The sequence below is a fragment of the Chelmon rostratus genome, chromosome 16 (assembly GCF_017976325.1).
Source record: "Chelmon rostratus isolate fCheRos1 chromosome 16, fCheRos1.pri, whole genome shotgun sequence".
In the NCBI taxonomy this organism is placed as follows: domain Eukaryota; kingdom Metazoa; phylum Chordata; class Actinopteri; order Chaetodontiformes; family Chaetodontidae; genus Chelmon; species Chelmon rostratus.
This window is the reverse complement of record NC_055673.1, coordinates 16,493,530-16,506,651: the sequence shown is the minus strand read 5'-3', so window position 1 is coordinate 16,506,651 and position 13,122 is coordinate 16,493,530.

The window sequence follows — 13,122 nt, the reverse complement described above, 5'->3', positions numbered from 1 at the left end:
GAGCTAAACCGAGAATAAATACATGAAAAGTAAATTTGTAAGACAAGATAAAAGGCAAGATGGCAGCCTTTCACGCATGATAACACTCAGATCCAAGTGAAAACTCTTCAGGAATGCAGCTTTTGCCTCCAAGCATCACTTTTATTACACATGTGGAAAAACATTCATCACACTCACCAACCAATATGCTACAAAGGTGACTGGTCAAGGGTGATGTGAATGGACCTCTGTAAGTAATGTTGGCCTGTGTGAAAATCAATCACTGATTAAATCCCCTCACATAATCTTAATTTTGACACTGGGAAATCAAACCAAGAAGCCTCTGCCTCACACTGAATGAAGAACAAGAGTCAAAGCCAATTCAGTCTGAATATCAGTAAAACTCAAGAAATGCCTCCAGCTTCCAAATGCTCTACTATAGCTCTCTACAGCATGTAAACACACCATCAGTTTGAGAGTGACATATTAACGACACTGATCCACAGCTATTTCACTCGGGCACAGATAAGAGAGCCACCATTGCTCCACATAAATGAAATCAGGGACCATATCTCACACTGGTACATGATGCATTATGAAATATAGAGGCAACCATGCGATCTGGGTAGGTACTGTGTTGGCAGTGAAATGTGTGTGTGTGTGTGTGTGTGTGTGTGTGTGTGTGTGTGTGTGTGTGTGTGTGTGTGTGCTGCAGGGAATGTGACAGCAGGGATCAGATAGCAGTGAATGCATCCTAGACTGGATTTAGAGTCTGCTGATATAAAGGGTTGAAGGGGAGATTGTCTCAGATATTTATTGACTGCGGTGCTTGTGGAAGCAGTGGCATTGCAAGCAGCAAAAGAAACTTTCATGCTTTGTGTGTTCCCAATTCCAGATTTGTATTTTACTGGACTTCCACTCTCACACAACTTGATGAAACACAGATATTTGTCGTTTGATGCCCAGTAACACAGTGCTCCCTGCAGTATTGAATTTCCTTGTAAAACATGTAATCATACTGCAAACTTGAATTGAACATTCCATTCAAAATTCAGCCCCTTAAAGTCACTTATTTGCACCTTGTCAGCAAATAATTACAGTTGTGAGAGCCACGCTCAATCAAGTCAACGTCCACACTTTGCCAATCCTTTAAGGAGGTTCAGCAAAGGACATTTCAGGACGTAAGGCCTCTGAATCCTGTCACTTAAGATTAATCTATGCCACTCTGGCTTCACTGGTGAGGCAGGAGGATAGACTACATGCCTCAGGGAGAAAGATGGCAAAGAGCATGGAGAATTTAGCCTTTGCAGCGAGAGTTATGAATGCTATAAAAGGTAGGTAAAGAAGAAAAGGCTGCGTGACAATAAAGAAAAAGTGCACTGGTTATACTGTTGCCTATCAGCATGACTGAGTGCACTGTGTGCAAACTCTCCATGTGTGCTTGCCTAGGGTAACGACACAGTTTGTCACCAGGAGTTTATGTCCTAACAAGTCTTTGTCTTGTAGTCAGATTGAGGCAAAGGCCCTTGAATGGACAAGCACCCTGGGAAGAGAGTCTGATTAGCTACAAGAGGCCAAGCCCCTGGCAGACCTTTCCCCAGACCTTTTCCTGTCTTTCTCTTCTCGCTTCTGGAGACAGCTGAAGAGAAAACCCTAGGTGCTTGGCCCTGAATGTAGAATAGCCATCTAACAACGAATGCGATGGGACTACGAAGCTTTATTTAAGAAAGACACTGAACCACATTTTTCCATATATATGTATGCTTATAAACAGCCCAACAAAGATGCATTTTCTGATATGCTCTCCCACTTCAGTTTATTTTCACATTCTACCGTTTGTTTGCAAGCAAGATTGCCTCCAAGTCCTAGATGGCCTGTACGTATTACGATCAAGGTGTTGCTCCACAAACACATTTGAGGAAACACACACAGAATAGTGCACTAGTGCATTTGCATGAAGACAAGTTTCAGTTTCGCAACCTTTCGTCACCCTCTGATTTCCTACCCTGCCACTGGTATTACCTTCACCAGCAGAAAACCTGTTATACATCTTGACAGTGGTGGGTGTTTGTCTGTGTGCCAGTGCAGTAAATGGTTGGAATACTAAATAGGTTTATATGTCGTTTCTATATGGGTTCTGCCGCAGAAACAGGGTTGAATTATACATGCACTTGGAGATTACAATGAGTATGTGCAGAGAGGGAGAGGGGGAGAGAAAAACAAAGCACCTAAGATCGGAGGTCCGCTATGTAGAATCAGCTGTCAATTACAGTGGCCTCATATTCACCCACTCCTCTCCCTGTCTCTGGTGCCCTCTGTCAACTGCACTTGTTGGATTTGGATGTATTATTGTTTGTTCCCTCCCACCATCTCATTCGCGCGGTCCCCCTGATTGCAATCGCAGTCTCAGCCTTCCGGCATTAAGTATGCAAGCCCTGCTGCATGCGGTGCATTCGCTATCAGCAATCAGCAAATGCCACCATCTCTTTCCTTTTTCCTGCAGACAGGATGAAAAAAACCTAACACATGCAAACAGACAGAAAAACGAACACTGACGGGGGCAAAAACAGAAAGCAACGAATGTCAACGAGTGCAGACATGGAGGCATGCAATAACACGCACACACACCTGTCCTTGTACAACTCAGGCACTAAAAATGAAGAAAGCCCCAGTTACCTCATTATTTCAATACATAGCCTTGAACCTGTACCTTAGAAATGTCTCATCATCAAACTTGATTTTTACCTGACCTTTATGAAATACTTTCACTGCTAAAGTTACAGGTGGCCTGTAGTTATGAACATCTGACTTTTCCAAACCTGGCTTGCACATTTTTAAAAGCTGTTAAAACAATCCTTAATTATTGAAATGTTGGACTTTTTCTGAACAAACCTTCCAGAATTACAGAAAAGCAGAGGTGTGTTTCTTGACAGGTTCCCAAGATTGCTGTCTAAAGCTCCGTTTAGGAGGTGTAATGCAACCATGAGAAAGATTCTGGTGGTTTTGAGGAGATTAAAGGCATTTTTCAGACAGATGCATGTTGTCTGTCATTTAATGAAAACATCAGCGCCTGCACTTTTATGTTCTGAACAGGCAGACATCACTAATGATCACAGCTGAGAAGCTGTAGAGCACATACAGATGCCTCATTCTCACACACTGATGAGCTCAATGTGTACTTCCTCCTGTGGCAGCTACAGTCGAGCCTGCATTTAAATAAAGCAGCACAGTTGAGTAGGTTAGTGTACTTTGTTCTTTAACTTATTCATTCACTGCATGTGTTTCTCTTAGAAAGCAAAGTACACAAGATGAAAAGTATCTAAGCAAAAGCAATGACTTAATTCCTTGATTGACAACTTAATACCGTCACAGGTGGATCCTCTATATTTCAGAAATTTTGAAAGAGAAATGCATATTTGTATATGCAAAGTAGGGACTTCAAGGAATAATTGAACATTATTGAAAAAAAGCATATTTTTATTCCTACTAAGATGTAGTTGAAAAGGCTGATACCATTCTCCTGTGGTAAATATAAAGCAAACACCAGCAGCTGGTTACATTATCTTAGGATGAAGACTGGAAACTGGGGTAAATAGCTCACCTGGCCCTCACCAAAGATAATAAAATCTGCCCACTAAGCATCACTAATAAAGATGTTAACCCTTCTTTGTTCAATTCATACAAAAAGGGAGGTTAATTCACACAAAAGGGGGGTTATGTGCAGGACTATTTACTGTCTGTGCTAGGTAACTTCCTGGATTGTTGTCACTGTCGAGAGGTTGCCAGGCAACCCGTAGTGAAAGTTATGACATCTGACTAACAGCTTGATTTCACTGTGCACAGCTGTTTTGTCCTGTCCTCCACATGGCTTGAAACCCAGGGTTTCAGAAGCAGAGGATTTTGAATGCCCGATTTTATTGACTTGGTCAGATTTTCTTGATTTTTCCTTGATATTTGTTACCATAGCTAAGTAGGGTATGTAGTTTAATGGTTTCCTTTCTGACTGTTTTAATTGTGTTATTGTTGATATATGATTGGGCATCTGCACAGGGTGTTTTATTTTGAAAATTGACCGGTTTCTCCATGTGCAGCTTGACGCAGCTTCTGTCACAAAATAGACAAGGGCAGCCACGTTGCAGCCAGAACGCAACAGAGCTGTGCCCAGTGGAATCTGCGAGCAAGAAATAGTCTGACACATAACCCCTCGTAAAATCACAACTTGTCGTTTTTATGCTTCAGTTGTTGTTTGGATTTGACGAGCAAGATAAAGTGTTGATTAGTGACTTTTAGATGTGCTGGTAGTCAGATTTTGTTGCCTTTGGAGAGAGCCAGGCTAGCTTTTACTGCCTGTTTCCAGTCTTTGTGCTAAGCTGAGCTAACCAGCTGCTGGCTGCAGCAACACCTTCACTGCACAAACCTGAGAATGGTATCCATTTTCTTATCAAACTCATGGCAAAAAAAAGAAATCAGCCTGTTTTACAAAATATCAAACCATTCCTTTGAAACAGAACAGTGGCTAATGGTGACGGAATAATACCATGTCACTGGATTGCTCAGGGCCTGATCAGCCCTTTTGAACTTCCACCTGACGATCTAGGCCAAGAGTCTTTCATCCATTAATGGAGAGGCTACACTACAGTTAAGTATACTTCTCAACAGCAATGTGACATGCACATATCCAGAGGCCTAGCATAAACACCACTTTGATCTGCCCTCAACAGAGGAGTAGCTTAGGGATAATGGTGAGCTCACCTCTCCAACCCCCTCTCATCCACTCCCTGGAATATCACTCTAGCAGTAGTCAATGAGCAAAGCTTTGTACTAACAGTCAATAGTGGGAAAGGGCAGCGTTGAAAAGAAAGCATTATTGAGTCAATGATTTGGCCATTACTGTGAGATTAACATTACTTGCATGACGTGGTTCAATGGTGAATCTGAACAAGAACTATCCCAGAGACACGCTCTTCTGAAGCAAGTTTGTAAGTCGGCGGGCGGAGTGTTTGTTGTGAACTGCAAAAGAATAGCTAATGCCTTTGATTAGCAGTTTGACCCCAGAGATGGACTTGGCTCGCTTATTGTCAATGAGAGACTGGAGGAGGGCGTTGGCATTCACACTGGATTCCTTGGCAGCCATTTCACTCAGCAGGGATCAGCTATCTGCCAGAACACATTACACCTGGGATACTTACGCTGTCTCCAGAGAGTGCTTTGACAGCTGACCCCGAAAAAAAATGATAGAAACACTGTGTACCACATACAAACACAGTTAGTACATATTAAGTTTAACACAGGTGAATTGTGAAGAAGCCATTCAAGCTAAGCCTTGAACCCACCCTTGAATATTCACTGACAATAAATCCTGGAGGCACTTCAAATAGTGTGTGGCAATAAAAAATATCACATTCGTAAACATTAGCATTTATTCACATGTCCATCAGATTTATAAAACCTTGAAGTACAGTTTGTTATTCATTTGCCTCATGAAGCCTGACCGCGCAAAAATGGGTCTCCTAGCAAAGAGAAAAAGATGGATACATGTAGGTGGAACTACATCCCTGTATACAATATTCCTCCACTAATAATTCATTTTCCATCTATGAATATCTGAATTAACACATATATCGATTGCAGACTGTATATGTGGATGTGAGTGCATACTTATTTTAGACCTTAGGTCAGACCTGTTTTGCCCAACGTCTTTCCTCACATGCAGGAAAGAGACAAGGAATGGTTGCTAAATGAGTAGACCATGTAGTGTGTGTGTGTGTGTGTGTGTGTGTGTGCGCGCGCGCGCGCGCGTGCACTTTTTGCACATTGTTGTTTTCTAAAGCTAATCAGGTACGTGCTGAAGTGGAGGAAACGCTCAGGCAGCACAGAACACGTCCTGCTAATCACGAGGGTGACAAAGCTAAAGGTAGATGGGAAAATAAGAGAGAGATACCACAAAGATTAACAACAAAAGAATGCACACACCTGCCAACTGGAATGGTGTGACCCTAACTGCTAATGAATAGAGAGCTCATACACAACCAATTAGTAGATGTGCTTGTTAAACCGGCCACTTAACGCATGCTGTGTCAGGATGGATTGGCCTTTCATGGCTGCTTTGGGGTTACTGATATGGCTGTTGACAAGTGCTTTACAGAGGAAAAATGCTTTGAGCCTAACCGAGCCCCCTTCTCTACTGCGGCATTCTGCTTTTACGATTTCATTTACAGTGAGAAAATAAATGAGGGTCAGATGGCTAAACAGCAACCAAAACCGCATCTGCTTGCTAGCTTGCTTCAGTTCTTGTCTTTTACCAGCCTCTGGTGAGAGGGAAAGAACTAAGACAGAAGGGAGGAAGAAAGAGGAGAGAAATGGATGGTTTGAAGGTGAAGTTGCTCCTGCAAATCCACAGGAAAAGAGGAAGATGGAAAGACATAGATGAGTAAGGAGATAAATAAAGACTGGAGGAAGAGAAGAGAAGAGAAGAGAAGAGAAGAGAAGAGAAGAGAAGAGAAGAGAAGAGAAGAGAAGAGACTTCCATAAAAATAAGATAAAGGGGATGAATAGTTTAGGCAAACTAGGAAAAGCAGAGTAGGGCGGGGAGGACTTGGCACAGCAGAGGGAGGATGGAGGCAGCGCCGTGGTGAGATGCCTCATGGGAGGATGACACATATCTTATCCCCTGGAGAGCGAAGGATAGGGGCCAGACAACCCTGCTGATTGACTGGCAGTGTCTCGGCCTGTCATTCACCATCCACTCACACTCATCAACACTGGCTGGGCTCCCTGCAATGGAGCCAAGGGCAGAAAGCAGCACCGCACAATGAAACTCACCCACATAAAGCCGCTGTATGCCAAACAACTGCGCTGCATAAAAGGAGCTTTGAAAAAGTGCGATTCCATGTCCTCAGCTCTTTTTCAATAAACATCCATGTTATTCTGGCAAGACATCTGAGAGCTGTGTCAACCACTTCTGATATAAACAAACATTTAATTTGCCGTCATCTCAGGGAAAGAGTTTGAAAGAAATGGGCTGCAAACAGTTTTTACAACTTGTAAAAAATAAATAATTCAAGTCAACTAGAAATCAGCATCTATCGATAGAATCAGGAACACAGTCTACCATCACTGAGTTAGGTAAGGATGAGTTACAGACAAGTGAATCAGCCTCCATTTTTTCAACATTTTCCTTGTTCCACAAACGGTAAATATGTGGCTATTAATTACCACACGGCTTCTGCTGATGAATCCAAACATCCTGAATACAGTGGCAGTATGACTCACCAGACTTGTGCTGTCCAAGGTGCTGCCAGAGAGAAAATATCACACTTCTCAACACTGCAACCCACCAGCAGCATCTGAGGGATTGGTGTATCAGCACTGCTCTCTAGTGGTCATTACATTAATTACTGAACTATTTATAAAGGTCTCTATCACCATCTGGTGGGGAGGCAACACATTACCGTGTTATCTGACTGCCCTCACAGGAAACAGTGAGGCGATGCGTCTCGATACCCACTGACACTGTACATAAGAGTTTAACCATGAGGGATCTGAATAAGTGTCTTCAGTGATGACAAAATCCAACAAGTGAATCTGTAGGTTTCACACCTTACATCAACTGATGTGTAAGACTTTGAATGACCGTAATATGAGCTACCAATCACTGGATTGCAATGGAACAATGAACAATCCTAACATAAAGCTGGAAAAAGGAGTTGGGATTCGATACAATTCAATTTGTTTCAGATTCTTGGTGCCATGATTAAAATCAGATTTTCAATTGACTAAATAGAAATGGGTGCACTATTTTCAGGCCTTCACTCCACTGAAATGCAATATGAAACATAACTGGTAGCTGAGCTAACTGGTCTAGATGAAGGTCACTTTCTGACCAAACAGGAAAATACACGGAGTGTGGAGCTTTTTATTCATTAAAAATAAAAAAGGAGGGTAATAGAATGAACGTAAAGTCTACTGAACAACTTCCCTCGTTAAATTCCTTGTTAAAACAGAACTTGATGTACGTGTCTTCTGTACTCTGCATCACCATCAGTGCCAGGAAAGCCACACTTAGGCGTTATCTGATGTGTCGCAGTATGAGTGGGTCAGCTGGTCTCATTTGTTAGCGCTTGAGTTAGGTGCTAGGCTATTTGGTTTATTTAAAGTTGAAGTTGAAGTGGCAACCAAAATATAAACACTGAGCAAAGCTGAATAAGCAGTGTAAATAGAAGTGCTAAAAGGAGTTGAAGTTTTGGTTCAGGTGTAGGCACGAAATGAGGCTGCGTTTGTAGTGAAGTGTATAAACTGTCGGAACAAACGTTCAGTGTGCACACTGAACAGTTGACCGCTGTGTATTAACAGTGGTATTTGTCAGTCTGTCATGATACCAGATTTTCACAACACAATTACTATGGCAAACATAATTCAGAATAACAATATTATTCCAATATCTATAGAAAATGTAACAAAAATAATCGTGCTATCAGTCAAATTCATCTTTGTTTATTGTGAGTTGATTTGAGTGAATTTTGAATTACACTCAAAACACTAAATTACACTCAGAGTGTATGGAGGGGGAGAGAGAGTCTGTAACCATGACCGGCATTTCCTGAATACACTGGCTTTTTCACAGAGTCCAAAAAAATCCAACTAGTCGTGACCTAACTTTTTCAGGTGCAGGTGGAATACCTTGCTCTTGTCTGTTATCTTTTCTCACAAGATTTTGTGTGGCAGAAGTAGCCACATCCTGTGGTAGTACCTAGCTGGCTACTGCGTCTTCTCTTTTTTTCCTTTTTATGGCAGGTGGCAACCAGTGTTAAGGTGCATTACCGCAGTACCACCTACTATGACAAGCCAAGAACACAAAGACACACATAGTTTGCACTGCCTGAAAGTGAGCACACCAGTCCTTTCACCATGTTGTTCCAATACGGTCACGGTTTACATGCCTCTTAATAGACACAGCTATCAAAGTTGGGGGCAGGGTCACAGCCACAATATTAGAAGTAGTGGGTCCCAACGCACCCAGAACCCACAAAATGGTCAACTTTAAATACACTGAATATATATGGACATGTATACTTGAACATAAACACCTCTCTAATTGCTCAAAACGCCATATTCCCCGACTTCAGTGACCTCAACTGGCTCCACAGCCCTGACTGTCGGCCTCCAAGGCAAAATCAATTCTCAGCAGTCACAGTTACTATCTTCAATGCCACATTTGTGATTTTTACATCCCTATTCATTCATCCTTGAAGCAACACATTCTAATGTGACAAACATCCATTTTACAAATGTGCCTTGATGCTGAGTGAAAACTGATAATTTCTTTGAGTGTGCAGTCTTAAAAGATGCTTAATCCCACTCTGAAAATTAAATGGTTTTGCTCTGAAGCACCAGAGAATGATATGCACCAGTGTAGCCTGTGGGGAGTTACTGTGCGGAAATACTCTGTCTGCATTAGACAAAGACAATTGATCAAAACAGACTAATTAATGTATGTGTTTTACATATATTCATTTCCGTATCAAATATTAATGAAAATAAACGTATTTGTTTTTCAGATGAGCACAAGGCTATCAAATATTTCAGACACACCTCATTAAAGATACAGAGCCAAGAGCGAACATGCATTTTTAAAGGGCCACGATTCACAATGGAGTATCACTGAGTTGTCTGCTTAGCAGTGTGGCCTAGATCAGCTATTCAGATGGCTGAGTGTTGCATGAGATCAAGGTCTTCTTGTAAAAGAATTTAAACGTCTTGGCCTTTTCACCCTGTGTTCTTTACAGCAATATAAAAAGTAATGCCTGGGCTCTTGATGGCCAGTTAAAAAACAATTCACATAGCTTTAACAGAATTAACGGAGGCTTTGGCCCACTGAATTTGAGGGGTATGTTTAGATGATATACCCAGCACTATGGCAATGACAGTGTTGGCTTTAGTGACTCTTCTGCAATGAATGTTAGAGGATAAGCTGTATTTCTCAGACTTGTTTCTTGTTCACACTGGCATGCAGAGAAGGCAGTGGTGCAAGTGTTGTAATGATGTAAAACATGCTAGTTAGACTGGGGATCTAGTCTGTTGACAGTTTATTCAGTCCATCTAACTAAAACTGATACATTCAGCTTTTGTTCTAACATGTTTCTGACACTGTGTCCATCCCATTTATTTAACAACGGCAGAAACACCTGTCATTGTGGCCCGACGCAACTCAACAGCACCACAAAATACAGCCTCCAAAATAACAACAGTTCAAAGTACATTTTTCTGAAGTTGATCAGCAAAAATTCAGATAATCAATTTGAAATTTTAATAATTTTTTAGGTAAAATGCTTAAAATTAACAAGATTCTAAAACAAGAATATGTCCGTTTTGTTTGTTTATTGTTTTTTGTTTCTGGTAACAGCAAAATGATTCTTTTTGACATTTAAATGTCAACTTGTGCTCTGGTGTATTGTCATGGGCATTTTCCTCTATAGAGCAGCATACAATTATAAAATATCTGACATTTTAAAGACCGAGCAGTGAATCCATTAATTGACAAAATAAGTGGCAGACTGATCCACTAATGAAAATAATCAGAATTTGGACATATTCGCCCTCACAAAGATTGAAGTCATAGCAGGTCTATTAGACTACATTAGTTTTACTGGATGTACTTAATAAACTACCAAGTGAGTGTATATTAATTATAGCTTTTGAGGTTCAAAGCTGCTGCAGATTAATGACATGCTCGTTTTCTGAAACACTGACAGAACTTCATCTGCACCAAACGCTGTTCCATAATTACTGGATTAAAGAACAGCTTCCACAACAACTAACACCACATCGGTCTGTCAGTGAGACACACAGACAATGCGTCAGGTCTGACAGCAGCGTTACAAGCCTCATTACCGCCAACATGAACCACCAGCAGCCCAGGTCCACACAAGTTCAGCTAACAACATGAAAGCTCGGCGGACTTAAGTGACAACACAGCGTGACTGACACACAGCTCAACCCAGCTACACAGACATAAGTTCAAGAAAACATCGACCGCAATATCAACGTTGGCTGGCACGGCGGCCATTACGCCACACAAAAAAAACACAACACTGCAAATGAAAATAATTAGCTAGCACTTACTGTGTTTGAAGGTACCCGTCTCTCGGTCCTTGGCCTTCATTAGACTTCAGTAGACTGACGTTAGAAGATGTATTCAGAGTTGTATGTCCTCCGTTTCACGTAGAAAAATGTCAGTTTCACCGTTCACAGTGGAGCAGACCGTGAAAGTATCCGACTTCATTCAGACGCTGTTGCTGGTGTCCAAGTGCAGGAAAAGTCCGCCTGTAGCTAGCTGTAGCTAGCACTGTCTCGGCCCAGGCAAGGGGTCTGACAGAGCTGCGGGTCTTCCCGTCGTCAAAACGTCAATTTCCTCTGTACAAATTTTTGATAATTAATAACATCATTGATTGTCTTGGTCTTCAGTTGACTTTATTTCCAGTTTAGCTACAGAACAGGTGCTAGCTAGCTATCGGCCCTGCTAAGGTTGCATGAGGCTAACGTCACTGCTGCCGCTCCGCTGATGATTTGAATTGGCAAAGGTCAAAATAAAAAAAAATAAATAAGTCAAATTACTTGGTTGTACATAAGTTCCCATAAGTCTGTGGCTGTCATATAAAGTTTTTAAATTTACTAACTTTTACTAATTTGATTTACAAATAAATTACAAACTTATTAAAATTTCTGACTCAAAAATACAATTTAACTATTTAATATTTTTCCAAGATGGCTACCGGAAGTGAAATGTACTGGTGGATCTTTGCCTTACCAAAATGTATAGCTTTATTGGCAAGATTCTTTAGCTACATTAATTTAATTTTCCATTCATAAAGCCTTCACTAAGTGGTACAACAACGTGTTCATACTTCCTGAATCATACAAAACAAGCACGGACATGTTACATGGTGGCTGCCATTTTTACATGGTTTAATGTTTAAAGTTGCATTTGAGATTGTCTTTGGGTAATTTGGAAAGCTATTCCAACAGGAGGCCATTGTGTTATGGCTAACTGCAGGATTTATGAAAGTCTTGCTATTTTAAAGTAGGTGTTTAATTTTAGCAAACCATCATTGTGAAATTTGAGTATGTGAGAACAAATATCATACTTTTTGAGCCTGAGGTTAGGATAGAAATTAATCATTGTTCACAATCTACAGTGGCATCGGCCGACTGCATCCTGTCTCAGTCATGAGTATAATGTGACAGGACTAACACACTGTCACCAAAAGGTTGTCTTTTTACACTAATCCTGTTGTCATCTGTACAGGGCTTTTTCACAGCAGATGTTTTGACTTGTCATGGCAAGAAAAACATTTCAAATGTTAATGGTGACTTAGCTCTAGTTACATGTTTCAGCGATAATAATGGGCCAGCATTCACAATACCAGAACCCTGAAACTGAGTGCAAACATCATTAATTGTGTTAATTAAACCTGTGCATTTTTGTGTTTTTATTCAGAGGAAACAAATATGTTTATCACACTTCTTTAGGCAGCGATTATACAAAACAGATTATATGGGACATTAATTTCCTGTCATTGTGTTACATTAAATGATGTAGCAGGCAGTGCTGCTGTGGAAGAAGTATTCAGATACTTTATGTAAGTAAAAGTACCAATACTGCACTGTACAAATACTACAAGTTAATGTCCTGCATTCAAAACTGAATTTAGGTAAAAGTATATAAGTATTATCAGCAAAATTTGCTTTAAGTATGAAAAGTTAAGAAAATGTCAAGTGTTTTCACTGGACAGAAAAATTCTAATTTGAAACAAGTCGAGTGAAAAGTACAATCTTTGCCTCTGAGATGGAGCAGAGTAAAAGTATAAAGTTGCATATGAAATACTCAAGTAAATGTACTTTGTTACATTTCACCAATGATAGTAGGCCTAATGTGGACAATGATGGTTGACTGTGTCGTCTCACAGCAGCATGTTTGTTCAGAGTTTGTTCTCCTCGTGTCTGCGTGAGTATTCTTCCAAACAGATGTAATCTGCATCAAATCAAAGGAACTTGAATAAACTGTACATATTGTTGTGCACATTTAAGATGTATTGGTTATGGTGCTTGATGATATACCAACCAGTATAACTAAGTCATGCAATA